Genomic DNA, 15,696 nt, shown 5'->3' with positions numbered 1-15,696 from the left:
TGTGATTTTTTTTCTGACTGCGGTTTCAAAACCATGCACCAGAATGCACTTCTTTCAAGTCAGTAATACATTTTGGATGTGTACCTAGAGTTTAAAGCAGAAAAACAGGAACTTTTAGAATTTTCATTTTTTGACCAGAACGACAGCCCCGGGGGTTATAAACATGTTGATATGGATGTGATTTTTTTTCTGACTGCGGTTTCAAAACCATGCACCAGAATCCACTTCTTTCAACTCATTAATACATTTTGGATGTGTACCTAGAGTTTAAAGCAGAAAAACAGGAACTTTTAGAATTTTCATTTTTTGACCAAAACGACAGCCCCGGGGGTTATAAACATGTTGATATGGATGTGATTTTTTTTCTGACTGCGGTTTCAAAACCATGCACCAGAATCCACTTCTTTCAACTCAGTAATACATTTTGGATGTGTACCTAGAGTTTAAAGCAGAAAAACAGGAACTTTTAGAATTTTCATTTTTTGACCAAAACGACAGCCCCGGGAGTTATAAAAATGTTGATATATATGTGATTTTTTTTTCTGACTGCGGTTTCAAAACCATGCACCAGAATCCACTTCTTTCAAGTCAGTAATACATTTTGGATGTGTACCTAGAGTTTAAAGCAGAAAAACAGGAACTTTTAGAATTTTCATTTTTTGACCAAAACGACAGCCCCGGGGGTTATAAAAATGTTGATATGGATGTGATTTTTTTTCTGACTGCGGTTTCAAAACCATGCACCAGAATCCACTTCTTTCAACTCAGTAATACATTTTGGATGTGTACCTAGAGTTTAAAGCAGAAAAACAGGAACTTTTAGAATTTTCATTTTTTGACCAAAACGACAGCCCCGGGGGTTATAAACATGTTGATATGGATGTGATTTTTTTTCTGACTGCGGTTTCAAAACCATGCACCAGAATCCACTTCTTTCAACTCAGTAATACATTTTGGATGTGTACCTAGAGTTTAAAGCAGAAAAACAGGAACTTTTAGAATTTTCATTTTTTGACCAAAACGACAGCCCCGGGAGTTATAAAAATGTTGATATATATGTGATTTTTTTTTCTGACTGCGGTTTCAAAACCATGCACCAGAATCCACTTCTTTCAAGTCAGTAATACATTTTGGATGTGTACCTAGAGTTTAAAGCAGAAAAACAGGAACTTTTAGAATTTTCATTTTTTGACCAAAACGACAGCCCCGGGGGTTATAAAAATGTTGATATGGATGTGATTTTTTTTCTGACTGCGGTTTCAAAACCATGCACCAGAATCCACTTCTTTCAACTCAGTAATACATTTTGGATGTGTACCTAGAGTTTAAAGCAGAAAAACAGGAACTTTTAGAATTTTCATTTTTTGACCAAAACGACAGCCCCGGGGGTTATAAACATGTTGATATGGATGTGATTTTTTTTCTGACTGCGGTTTCAAAACCATGCACCAGAATCCACTTCTTTCAACTCAGTAATACATTTTGGATGTGTACCTAGAGTTTAAAGCAGAAAAACAGGAACTTTTAGAATTTTCATTTTTTGACCAAAACGACAGCCCCGGGAGTTATAAAAATGTTGATATATATGTGATTTTTTTTTCTGACTGCGGTTTCAAAACCATGCACCAGAATCCACTTCTTTCAACTCAGTAATACATTTTGGATGTGTACCTAGAGTTTAAAGCAGAAAAACAGGAACTTTTAGAATTTTCATTTTTTGACCAGAACGACAGCCGCGGGGGTTATAAACATGTTGATATGGATGTGATTTTTTTTCTGACTGCGGTTCCAAAACCATGCACCAGAATCCACTTCTTTCAACTCAGTAATACATTTTGGATGTGTACCTAGAGTTTAAAGCAGAAAAACAGGAACTTTTAGAATTTTCATTTTTTGACCAAAACGACAGCCCCGGGGGTTATAAACATGTTGATATGGATGTGATTTTTTTTCTGACTGCGGTTTCAAAACCATGCACCAGAATCCACTTCTTTCAACTCAGTAATACATTTTGGATGTGTACCTAGAGTTTAAAGCAGAAAAACAGGAACTTTTAGAATTTTCATTTTTTGACCAAAACGACAGCCCCGGGGGTTATAAACATGTAGATATGGATGTGATTTTTTTTCTGACTGCGGTTTCAAAACCATGCACCAGAATCCACTTCTTTCAACTCAGTAATACATTTTGGATGTGTACCTAGAGTTTAAAGCAGAAAAACAGGAACTTTTAGAATTTTCCTTTTTTGACTAAAACGACAGCCCCGGGAGTTATAAAAATGTTGATATATATGTGATTTTTTTTTCTGACTGCGGTTTCAAAACCATGCACCAGAATCCACTTCTTTCAACTCAGTAATACATTTTGGATGTGTACCTAGAGTTTAAAGCAGAAAAACAGGAACTTTTAGAATTTTCATTTTTTGACCAGAATGACAGCCCCGGGCGTTATAAACATGTTGATATGGATGTGATTTTTTTTCTGACTGCGGTTTCAAAACCATGCACCAGAATCCACTTCTTTCAACTCAGTAATACATTTTGGATGTGTACCTAGAGTTTAAAGCAGAAAAACTGGAACTTTTAGAATTTTCATTTTTTGACCAGAACGACAGCCCCGGGGGTTATAAACATATTGATATGGATGTGATTTTTTTTCTGACTGCGGTTTCAAAACCATGCACCAGAATCCACTTCTTTCAACTCAGTAATACATTTTGGATGTGTACCTAGAGTTTAAAGCAGAAAAACAGGAACTTTTAGAATTTTCATTTTTTGACCAAAACGACAGCCCCGGGAGTTATAAAACTGTTGATATATATGTGATTTTTTTTTCTGACTGCGGTTTCAAAACCATGCACCAGAATCCACTTCTTTCAAGTCAGTAATACATTTTGGATGTGTACCTAGAGTTTAAAGCAGAAAAACAGGAACTTTTAGAATTTTCATTTTTTGACCAGAACGACAGCCCCGGGGGTTATAAACATATTGATATGGATGTGATTTTTTTTCTGACTGCGGTTTCAAAACCATGCACCAGAATCCACTTCTTTCAACTCAGTAATACATTTTGGATGTGTACCTAGAGTTTAAAGCAGAAAAACAGGAACTTTTAGAATTTTCATTTTTTGACCAAAACGACAGCCCCGGGGGTTATAAACATGTTGATATGGATGTGATTTTTTTTCTGACTGCGGTTTCAAAACCATGCACCAGAATCCACTTCTTTCAACTCAGTAATACATTTTGGATGTGTACCTAGAGTTTAAAGCAGAAAAACAGGAACTTTTAGAATTTTCATTTTTTGACCAAAACGACAGCCCCGGGAGTTATAAAACTGTTGATATATATGTGATTTTTTTTTCTGACTGCGGTTTCAAAACCATGCACCAGAATCCACTTCTTTCAAGTCAGTAATACATTTTGGATGTGTACCTAGAGTTTAAAGCAGAAAAAACTGAACTTTTAGAATTTTAATTTTTTGACCAAAACGACAGCCCCGGGGGTTATAAAAATGTTGATATGGATGTGATTTTTTTTCTGACTGCGGTTTCAAAATCATGCACCAGAATCCACTTCTTTCAACTCAGTTATACATTTTGGATGTGTACCTAGAGTTTAAAGCAGAAAAACAGGAACTTTTAGAATTTTCATTTTTTGACCAGAACGACAGCCCCGGGGGTTATAAACATGTTGATATGGATGTGATTTTTTTTCTGACTGCGGTTTCAAAACCATGCACCAGAATCCACTTCTTTCAACTCAGTTATACATTTTGGATGTGTACCTAGAGTTTAAAGCAGAAAAACAGGAACTTTTAGAATTTTCATTTTTTGACCAAAACGACAGCCCCGGGAGTTATAAAAATGTTGATATATATGTGATTTTTTTTTCTGACTGCGGTTTCAAAACCATGCACCAGAATCCACTTCTTTCAACTCAGTAATATATTTTGGATGTGTACCTAGAGTTTAAAGCAGAAAAACAGGAACTTTTAGAATTTTCATTTTTTGACCAGAATGACAGCCCCGGGCGTTATAAACATGTTGATATGGATGTGATTTTTTTTCTGACTGCGGTTTCAAAACCATGCACCAGAATCCACTTCTTTCAACTCAGTAATACATTTTGGATGTGTACCTAGAGTTTAAAGCAGAAAAACAGGAACTTTTAGAATTTTCATTTTTTGACCAAAACGACAGCCCCGGGGGTTATAAACATGTTGATATGGATGTGATTTTTTTTCTGACTGCGGTTTCAAAACCATGCACCAGAATCCACTTCTTTCAATTCAGTAATACATTTTGGATGTGTACCTAGAGTTTAAAGCAGAAAAACAGGAACTTTTAGAATTTTCATTTTTTGACCAAAACGACAGCCCCGGGAGTTATAAAAATGTTGATATATATGTGATTTTTTTTTCTGACTGCGGTTTCAAAACCATGCACAAGAATCCACTTCTTTCAAGTCAGTAATACATTTTGGATGTGTACCTAGAGTTTAAAGCACAAAAAACTGAACTTTTAGAATTTTAATTTTTTGACCAAAACGACAGCCCCGGGGGTTATAAAAATGTTGATATGGATGTGATTTTTTTTCTGACTGCGGTTTCAAAACCATGCACCAGAATCCACTTCTTTCAACTCAGTTATACATTTTGGATGTGTACCTAGAGTTTAAAGCAGAAAAACAGGAACTTTTAGAATTTTCATTTTTTGACCAGAACGACAGCCCCGGGGGTTATAAACATGTTGATATGGATGTGATTTTTTTTCTGACTGCGGTTTCAAAACCATGCACCAGAATCCACTTCTTTCAACTCATTAATACATTTTGGATGTGTACCTAGAGTTTAAAGCAGAAAAACAGGAACTTTTCGAATTTTCATTTTTTGACCAAAACGACAGCGCCGGGGGTTATAAACATGTTGATATGGATGTGATTTTTTTTCTGACTGCGGTTTCAAAACCATGCACCAGAATCCACTTCTTTCAACTCAGTAATACATTTTGGATGTGTACCTAGAGTTTAAAGCAGAAAAACAGGAACTTTTAGAATTTTCATTTTTTGACCAAAACGACAGCCCCGGGAGTTATAAAAATGTTGATATATATGTGATTTTTTTTTTCTGACTGCGGTTTCAAAACCATGCACCAGAATCCACTTCTTTCAAGTCAGTAATACATTTTGGATGTGTACCTAGAGTTTAAAGCAGAAAAACAGGAACTTTTAGAATTTTCATTTTTTGAACAAAACGACAGCCCCAGGGGTTATAAACATGTTGATATGGATGTGATTTTTTTTCTGACTGCGGTTTCAAAACCATGCACCAGAATCCACTTCTTTCAACTCAGTAATACATTTTGGATGTGTACCTAGAGTTTAAAGCAGAAAAACAGGAACTTTTAGAATTTTCATTTTTTGACCAAAACGACAGCCCCGGGGGTTATAAACATGTTGATATGGATGTGATTTTTTTTCTGACTGCGGTTTCAAAACCATGCACCAGAATCCACTTCTTTCAACTCAGTAATACATTTTGGATGTGTACCTAGAGTTTAAAGCAGAAAAACAGGAACTTTTAGAATTTTCATTTTTTGACCAAAACGACAGCCCCGGGAGTTATAAAAATGTTGATATATATGTGATTTTTTTTTCTGACTGCGGTTTCAAAACCATGCACCAGAATCCACTTCTTTCAAGTCAGTAATACATTTTGGATGTGTACCTAGAGTTTAAAGCACAAAAAACTGAACTTTTAGAATTTTAATTTTTTGACCAAAACGACAGCCCCGGGGGTTATAAAAATGTTGATATGGATGTGATTTTTTTTCTGACTGCGGTTTCAAAACCATGCACCAGAATCCACTTCTTTCAACTCAGTTATACATTTTGGATGTGTACCTAGAGTTTAAAGCAGAAAAACAGGAACTTTTAGAATTTTCATTTTTTGACCAGAACGACAGCCCCGGGGGTTATAAACATGTTGATATGGATGTGATTTTTTTTCTGACTGCGGTTTCAAAACCATGCACCAGAATCCACTTCTTTCAACTCAGTAATACATTTTGGATGTGTACCTAGAGTTTAAAGCAGAAAAACAGGAACTTTTCGAATTTTCATTTTTTGACCAAAACGACAGCGCCGGGGGTTATAAACATGTTGATATGGATGTGATTTTTTTTCTGACTGCGGTTTCAAAACCATGCACCAGAATCCACTTCTTTCAACTCAGTAATACATTTTGGATGTGTACCTAGAGTTTAAAGCAGAAAAACAGGAACTTTTAGAATTTTCATTTTTTGACCAAAACGACAGCCCCGGGAGTTATAAAAATGTTGATATATATGTGATTTTTTTTTCTGACTGCGGTTTCAAAACCATGCACCAGAATCCACTTCTTTCAACTCAGTAATACATTTTGGATGTGTACCTAGAGTTTAAAGCAGAAAAACAGGAACTTTTAGAATTTTCATTTTTTGACCAAAACGACAGCCCCGGGAGTTATAAAAATGTTGATATATATGTGATTTTTTTTTCTGACTGCGGTTTCAAAACCATGCACCAGAATCCACTTCTTTCAACTCAGTAATACATTTTGGATGTGTACCTAGAGTTTAAAGCAGAAAAACAGGAACTTTTAGAATTTTCATTTTTTGACCAAAACGACAGCCCCGGGAGTTATAAAACTGTTGATATATATGTGATTTTTTTTTCTGACTGCGGTTTCAAAACCATGCACCAGAATCCACTTCTTTCAAGTCAGTAATACATTTTGGATGTGTACCTAGAGTTTAAAGCAGAAAAACAGGAACTTTTAGAATTTTCATTTTTTGACCAGAACGACAGCCCCGGGGGTTATAAACATATTGATATGGATGTGATTTTTTTTCTGACTGCGGTTTCAAAACCATGCACCAGAATCCACTTCTTTCAACTCAGTAATACATTTTGGATGTGTACCTAGAGTTTAAAGCAGAAAAACAGGAACTTTTAGAATTTTCATTTTTTGACCAAAACGACAGCCCCGGGGGTTATAAACATGTTGATATGGATGTGATTTTTTTTCTGACTGCGGTTTCAAAACCATGCACCAGAATCCACTTCTTTCAACTCAGTAATACATTTTGGATGTGTACCTAGAGTTTAAAGCAGAAAAACAGGAACTTTTAGAATTTTCATTTTTTGACCAAAACGACAGCCCCGGGAGTTATAAAACTGTTGATATATATGTGATTTTTTTTTCTGACTGCGGTTTCAAAACCATGCACCAGAATCCACTTCTTTCAAGTCAGTAATACATTTTGGATGTGTACCTAGAGTTTAAAGCAGAAAAAACTGAACTTTTAGAATTTTAATTTTTTGACCAAAACGACAGCCCCGGGGGTTATAAAAATGTTGATATGGATGTGATTTTTTTTCTGACTGCGGTTTCAAAATCATGCACCAGAATCCACTTCTTTCAACTCAGTTATACATTTTGGATGTGTACCTAGAGTTTAAAGCAGAAAAACAGGAACTTTTAGAATTTTCATTTTTTGACCAGAACGACAGCCCCGGGGGTTATAAACATGTTGATATGGATGTGATTTTTTTTCTGACTGCGGTTTCAAAACCATGCACCAGAATCCACTTCTTTCAACTCAGTTATACATTTTGGATGTGTACCTAGAGTTTAAAGCAGAAAAACAGGAACTTTTAGAATTTTCATTTTTTGACCAAAACGACAGCCCCGGGAGTTATAAAAATGTTGATATATATGTGATTTTTTTTTCTGACTGCGGTTTCAAAACCATGCACCAGAATCCACTTCTTTCAACTCAGTAATATATTTTGGATGTGTACCTAGAGTTTAAAGCAGAAAAACAGGAACTTTTAGAATTTTCATTTTTTGACCAGAATGACAGCCCCGGGCGTTATAAACATGTTGATATGGATGTGATTTTTTTTCTGACTGCGGTTTCAAAACCATGCACCAGAATCCACTTCTTTCAACTCAGTAATACATTTTGGATGTGTACCTAGAGTTTAAAGCAGAAAAACAGGAACTTTTAGAATTTTCATTTTTTGACCAAAACGACAGCCCCGGGGGTTATAAACATGTTGATATGGATGTGATTTTTTTTCTGACTGCGGTTTCAAAACCATGCACCAGAATCCACTTCTTTCAATTCAGTAATACATTTTGGATGTGTACCTAGAGTTTAAAGCAGAAAAACAGGAACTTTTAGAATTTTCATTTTTTGACCAAAACGACAGCCCCGGGAGTTATAAAAATGTTGATATATATGTGATTTTTTTTTCTGACTGCGGTTTCAAAACCATGCACAAGAATCCACTTCTTTCAAGTCAGTAATACATTTTGGATGTGTACCTAGAGTTTAAAGCACAAAAAACTGAACTTTTAGAATTTTAATTTTTTGACCAAAACGACAGCCCCGGGGGTTATAAAAATGTTGATATGGATGTGATTTTTTTTCTGACTGCGGTTTCAAAACCATGCACCAGAATCCACTTCTTTCAACTCAGTTATACATTTTGGATGTGTACCTAGAGTTTAAAGCAGAAAAACAGGAACTTTTAGAATTTTCATTTTTTGACCAGAACGACAGCCCCGGGGGTTATAAACATGTTGATATGGATGTGATTTTTTTTCTGACTGCGGTTTCAAAACCATGCACCAGAATCCACTTCTTTCAACTCATTAATACATTTTGGATGTGTACCTAGAGTTTAAAGCAGAAAAACAGGAACTTTTCGAATTTTCATTTTTTGACCAAAACGACAGCGCCGGGGGTTATAAACATGTTGATATGGATGTGATTTTTTTTCTGACTGCGGTTTCAAAACCATGCACCAGAATCCACTTCTTTCAACTCAGTAATACATTTTGGATGTGTACCTAGAGTTTAAAGCAGAAAAACAGGAACTTTTAGAATTTTCATTTTTTGACCAAAACGACAGCCCCGGGAGTTATAAAAATGTTGATATATATGTGATTTTTTTTTTCTGACTGCGGTTTCAAAACCATGCACCAGAATCCACTTCTTTCAAGTCAGTAATACATTTTGGATGTGTACCTAGAGTTTAAAGCAGAAAAACAGGAACTTTTAGAATTTTCATTTTTTGAACAAAACGACAGCCCCAGGGGTTATAAACATGTTGATATGGATGTGATTTTTTTTCTGACTGCGGTTTCAAAACCATGCACCAGAATCCACTTCTTTCAACTCAGTAATACATTTTGGATGTGTACCTAGAGTTTAAAGCAGAAAAACAGGAACTTTTAGAATTTTCATTTTTTGACCAAAACGACAGCCCCGGGGGTTATAAACATGTTGATATGGATGTGATTTTTTTTCTGACTGCGGTTTCAAAACCATGCACCAGAATCCACTTCTTTCAACTCAGTAATACATTTTGGATGTGTACCTAGAGTTTAAAGCAGAAAAACAGGAACTTTTAGAATTTTCATTTTTTGACCAAAACGACAGCCCCGGGAGTTATAAAAATGTTGATATATATGTGATTTTTTTTTCTGACTGCGGTTTCAAAACCATGCACCAGAATCCACTTCTTTCAAGTCAGTAATACATTTTGGATGTGTACCTAGAGTTTAAAGCACAAAAAACTGAACTTTTAGAATTTTAATTTTTTGACCAAAACGACAGCCCCGGGGGTTATAAAAATGTTGATATGGATGTGATTTTTTTTCTGACTGCGGTTTCAAAACCATGCACCAGAATCCACTTCTTTCAACTCAGTTATACATTTTGGATGTGTACCTAGAGTTTAAAGCAGAAAAACAGGAACTTTTAGAATTTTCATTTTTTGACCAGAACGACAGCCCCGGGGGTTATAAACATGTTGATATGGATGTGATTTTTTTTCTGACTGCGGTTTCAAAACCATGCACCAGAATCCACTTCTTTCAACTCAGTAATACATTTTGGATGTGTACCTAGAGTTTAAAGCAGAAAAACAGGAACTTTTCGAATTTTCATTTTTTGACCAAAACGACAGCGCCGGGGGTTATAAACATGTTGATATGGATGTGATTTTTTTTCTGACTGCGGTTTCAAAACCATGCACCAGAATCCACTTCTTTCAACTCAGTAATACATTTTGGATGTGTACCTAGAGTTTAAAGCAGAAAAACAGGAACTTTTAGAATTTTCATTTTTTGACCAAAACGACAGCCCCGGGAGTTATAAAAATGTTGATATATATGTGATTTTTTTTTCTGACTGCGGTTTCAAAACCATGCACCAGAATCCACTTCTTTCAAGTCAGTAATACATTTTGGATGTGTACCTAGAGTTTAAAGCAGAAAAACAGGAACTTTTAGAATTTTCATTTTTTGAACAAAACGACAGCCCCAGGGGTTATAAACATGTTGATATGGATGTGATTTTTTTTCTGACTGCGGTTTCAAAACCATGCACCAGAATCCACTTCTTTCAACTCAGTAATACATTTTGGATGTGTACCTAGAGTTTAAAGCAGAAAAACAGGAACTTTTAGAATTTTCATTTTTTGACCAAAACGACAGCCCCGGGAGTTATAAAAATGTTGATATATATGTGATTTTTTTTTCTGACTGCGGTTTCAAAACCATGCACCAGAATCCACTTCTTTCAACTCAGTAATACATTTTGGATGTGTACCTAGAGTTTAAAGCAGAAAAACAGGAACTTTTAGAATTTTCATTTTTTGACCAGAACGACAGCCCCGGGGGTTATAAACATGTTGATATGGATGTGATTTTTTTTCTGACTGCGGTTTCAAAACCATGCACCAGAATCCACTTCTTTCAACTCAGTAATACATTTTGGATGTGTACCTAGAGGTTAAAGCAGAAAAACAGGAACTTTTAGAATTTTCATTTTTTGACCAAAACGACAGCCCCGGGGGTTATAAACATGTTGATATGGTTGTGATTTTTTTTCTGACTGCGGTTTCAAAACCATGCACCAGAATGCACTTCTTTCAAGTCAGTAATACATTTTGGATGTGTACCTAGAGTTTAAAGCAGAAAAACAGGAACTTTTAGAATTTTCATTTTTTGACCAGAACGACAGCCCCGGGGGTTATAAACATGTTGATATGGATGTGATTTTTTTTCTGACTGCGGTTTCAAAACCATGCACCAGAATCCACTTCTTTCAATTCAGTAATACATTTTGGATGTGTACCTAGAGTTTAAAGCAGAAAAACAGGAACTTTTAGAATTTTCATTTTTTGACCAAAACGACAGCCCCGGGAGTTATAAAAATGTTGATATATATGTGATTTTTTTTTCTGACTGCGGTTTCAAAACCATGCACAAGAATCCACTTCTTTCAAGTCAGTAATACATTTTGGATGTGTACCTAGAGTTTAAAGCACAAAAAACTGAACTTTTAGAATTTTAATTTTTTGACCAAAACGACAGCCCCGGGGGTTATAAAAATGTTGATATGGATGTGATTTTTTTTCTGACTGCGGTTTCAAAACCATGCACCAGAATCCACTTCTTTCAACTCAGTTATACATTTTGGATGTGTACCTAGAGTTTAAAGCAGAAAAACAGGAACTTTTAGAATTTTCATTTTTTGACCAGAACGACAGCCCCGGGGGTTATAAACATGTTGATATGGATGTGATTTTTTTTCTGACTGCGGTTTCAAAACCATGCACCAGAATCCACTTCTTTCAACTCATTAATACATTTTGGATGTGTACCTAGAGTTTAAAGCAGAAAAACAGGAACTTTTCGAATTTTCATTTTTTGACCAAAACGACAGCGCCGGGGGTTATAAACATGTTGATATGGATGTGATTTTTTTTCTGACTGCGGTTTCAAAACCATGCACCAGAATCCACTTCTTTCAACTCAGTAATACATTTTGGATGTGTACCTAGAGTTTAAAGCAGAAAAACAGGAACTTTTAGAATTTTCATTTTTTGACCAAAACGACAGCCCCGGGAGTTATAAAAATGTTGATATATATGTGATTTTTTTTTTCTGACTGCGGTTTCAAAACCATGCACCAGAATCCACTTCTTTCAAGTCAGTAATACATTTTGGATGTGTACCTAGAGTTTAAAGCAGAAAAACAGGAACTTTTAGAATTTTCATTTTTTGAACAAAACGACAGCCCCAGGGGTTATAAACATGTTGATATGGATGTGATTTTTTTTCTGACTGCGGTTTCAAAACCATGCACCAGAATCCACTTCTTTCAACTCAGTAATACATTTTGGATGTGTACCTAGAGTTTAAAGCAGAAAAACAGGAACTTTTAGAATTTTCATTTTTTGACCAAAACGACAGCCCCGGGGGTTATAAACATGTTGATATGGATGTGATTTTTTTTCTGACTGCGGTTTCAAAACCATGCACCAGAATCCACTTCTTTCAACTCAGTAATACATTTTGGATGTGTACCTAGAGTTTAAAGCAGAAAAACAGGAACTTTTAGAATTTTCATTTTTTGACCAAAACGACAGCCCCGGGAGTTATAAAAATGTTGATATATATGTGATTTTTTTTTCTGACTGCGGTTTCAAAACCATGCACCAGAATCCACTTCTTTCAAGTCAGTAATACATTTTGGATGTGTACCTAGAGTTTAAAGCACAAAAAACTGAACTTTTAGAATTTTAATTTTTTGACCAAAACGACAGCCCCGGGGGTTATAAAAATGTTGATATGGATGTGATTTTTTTTCTGACTGCGGTTTCAAAACCATGCACCAGAATCCACTTCTTTCAACTCAGTTATACATTTTGGATGTGTACCTAGAGTTTAAAGCAGAAAAACAGGAACTTTTAGAATTTTCATTTTTTGACCAGAACGACAGCCCCGGGGGTTATAAACATGTTGATATGGATGTGATTTTTTTTCTGACTGCGGTTTCAAAACCATGCACCAGAATCCACTTCTTTCAACTCAGTAATACATTTTGGATGTGTACCTAGAGTTTAAAGCAGAAAAACAGGAACTTTTCGAATTTTCATTTTTTGACCAAAACGACAGCGCCGGGGGTTATAAACATGTTGATATGGATGTGATTTTTTTTCTGACTGCGGTTTCAAAACCATGCACCAGAATCCACTTCTTTCAACTCAGTAATACATTTTGGATGTGTACCTAGAGTTTAAAGCAGAAAAACAGGAACTTTTAGAATTTTCATTTTTTGACCAAAACGACAGCCCCGGGAGTTATAAAAATGTTGATATATATGTGATTTTTTTTTCTGACTGCGGTTTCAAAACCATGCACCAGAATCCACTTCTTTCAACTCAGTAATACATTTTGGATGTGTACCTAGAGTTTAAAGCAGAAAAACAGGAACTTTTAGAATTTTCATTTTTTGACCAGAACGACAGCCCCGGGGGTTATAAACATGTTGATATGGATGTGATTTTTTTTCTGACTGCGGTTTCAAAACCATGCACCAGAATCCACTTCTTTCAACTCAGTAATACATTTTGGATGTGTACCTAGAGGTTAAAGCAGAAAAACAGGAACTTTTAGAATTTTCATTTTTTGACCAAAACGACAGCCCCGGGGGTTATAAACATGTTGATATGGTTGTGATTTTTTTTCTGACTGCGGTTTCAAAACCATGCACCAGAATGCACTTCTTTCAAGTCAGTAATACATTTTGGATGTGTACCTAGAGTTTAAAGCAGAAAAACAGGAACTTTTAGAATTTTCATTTTTTGACCAGAACGACAGCCCCTGGGGTTATAAACATGTTGATATGGATGTGATTTTTTTTCTGACTGCGGTTTCAAAACCATGCACCAGAATCCACTTCTTTCAACTCAGTAATACATTTTGGATGTGTACCTAGAGTTTAAAGCAGAAAAACAGGAACTTTTAGAATTTTCATTTTTTGACCAAAACGACAGCCCCGGGAGTTATAAAAATGTTGATATATATGTGATTTTTTTTTCTGACTGCGGTTTCAAAACCATGCACCAGAATCCACTTCTTTCAACTCAGTAATACATTTTGGATGTGTACCTAGAGTTTAAAGCAGAAAAACAGGAACTTTTAGAATTTTCATTTTTTGACCAGAACGACAGCCCCGGGGGTTATAAACATGTTGATATGGATGTGATTTTTTTTCTGACTGCGGTTTCAAAACCATGCACCAGAATCCACTTCTTTCAACTCAGTAATACATTTTGGATGTGTACCTAGAGTTTAAAGCAGAAAAACAGGAACTTTTAGAATTTTCATTTTTTGACCAAAACGACAGGACCGGAGCTGATTAAAATGTTGATATGATTGTTATTTTTTTTCTGACTGCGATTTCAAAACCATGCACCAGAATTCACTTCTTTCAACTTAGTAATGCATTTTGGATGTGTACCTAGAGTTTAAAGCAGAAAAACAGGAACTTTTAGAATTTTCATTTTTTGACCAAAACGACAGGTCCGGAGCTGATAAAAATGTTGATATGGATGTTATTTTTTTTCTGACTGCGATTTCAAAACCATGCACCAGAATTCACTTCTTTAAACTCAGTAATGCATTTTGGATGTGTACCTAGAGTTTAAAGCAGAAAAACAGGAACTTTTAGAATTTTCATTTTTTGACCAAAACGACAGGTCCGGAGCTGATAAAAATGTTGATATGGATGTTATTTTTTTTCTGACTGCGATTTCAAAACCATGCACCAGAATTCACTTCTTTAAACTCAGTAATGCATTTTGGATGTGTACCTAGAGTTTAAAGCAGAAAAACAGGAACTTTTAGAATTTTCATTTTTTGACCAAAACGACAGGTCCGGAGCTGATAAAAATGTTGATATGGATGTTATTTTTTTTCTGACTGCGATTTCAAAACCATGCACCAGAATTCACTTCTTTAAACTCAGTAATGCATTTTGGATGTGTACCTAGAGTTTAAAGCAGAAAAACAGGAACTTTTAGAATTTTCATTTTTTGACCAAAACGACAGGACCGGAGCTGATTAAAATGTTGATATGATTGTTATTTTTTTTCTGACTGCGATTTCAAAACCATGCACCAGAATTCACTTCTTTCAACTTAGTAATGCATTTTGGATGTGTACCTAGAGTTTAAAGCAGAAAAACAGGAACTTTTAGAATTTTCATTTTTTGACCAAAACGACAGGTCCGGAGCTGATAAAAATGTTGATATGGATGTTATTTTTTTTCTGACTGCGATTTCAAAACCATGCACCAGAATTCACTTCTTTAAACTCAGTAATGCATTTTGGATGTGTACCTAGAGTTTAAAGCAGAAAAACAGGAACTTTTAGAATTTTCATTTTTTGACCAAAACGACAGGACCGGAGCTGATAAAAATGTTGATATGGATGTTATTTTTTTTCTGACTGCGATTTCAAAACCATGCACCAGAATCAACTTCTTTCAACTAAGTAATGCATTTTGGATGTGTACCTAGAGTTTAAAGCAGAAAAACAGGAACTTTTAGAATTTTCATTTTTTGACCAAAACGACAGGACCGGAGCTGATAAAAATGTTGATATGGATGTTATTTTTTTTCTGACTGCGATTTCAAAACCATGCACCAGAATTCACTTCTTTCAACTCAGTAATGCATTTTGGATGTGTACCTAGAGTTTAAAGCAGAAAAACAGGAACTTTTAGAATTTTCATTTTTTGACCAAAACGACAGGACCGGAGCTGATAAAAATGTTGATATGGATGTT

This window comes from Crinia signifera, chromosome 11 (genome assembly GCF_055691185.1).
Source record: "Crinia signifera chromosome 11, ASM5569118v1, whole genome shotgun sequence".
NCBI lineage: Eukaryota > Metazoa > Chordata > Amphibia > Anura > Myobatrachidae > Crinia > Crinia signifera.
The sequence above is the reverse complement of the archived record's forward strand: the minus strand, read 5'-3'. Positions refer to the sequence as shown.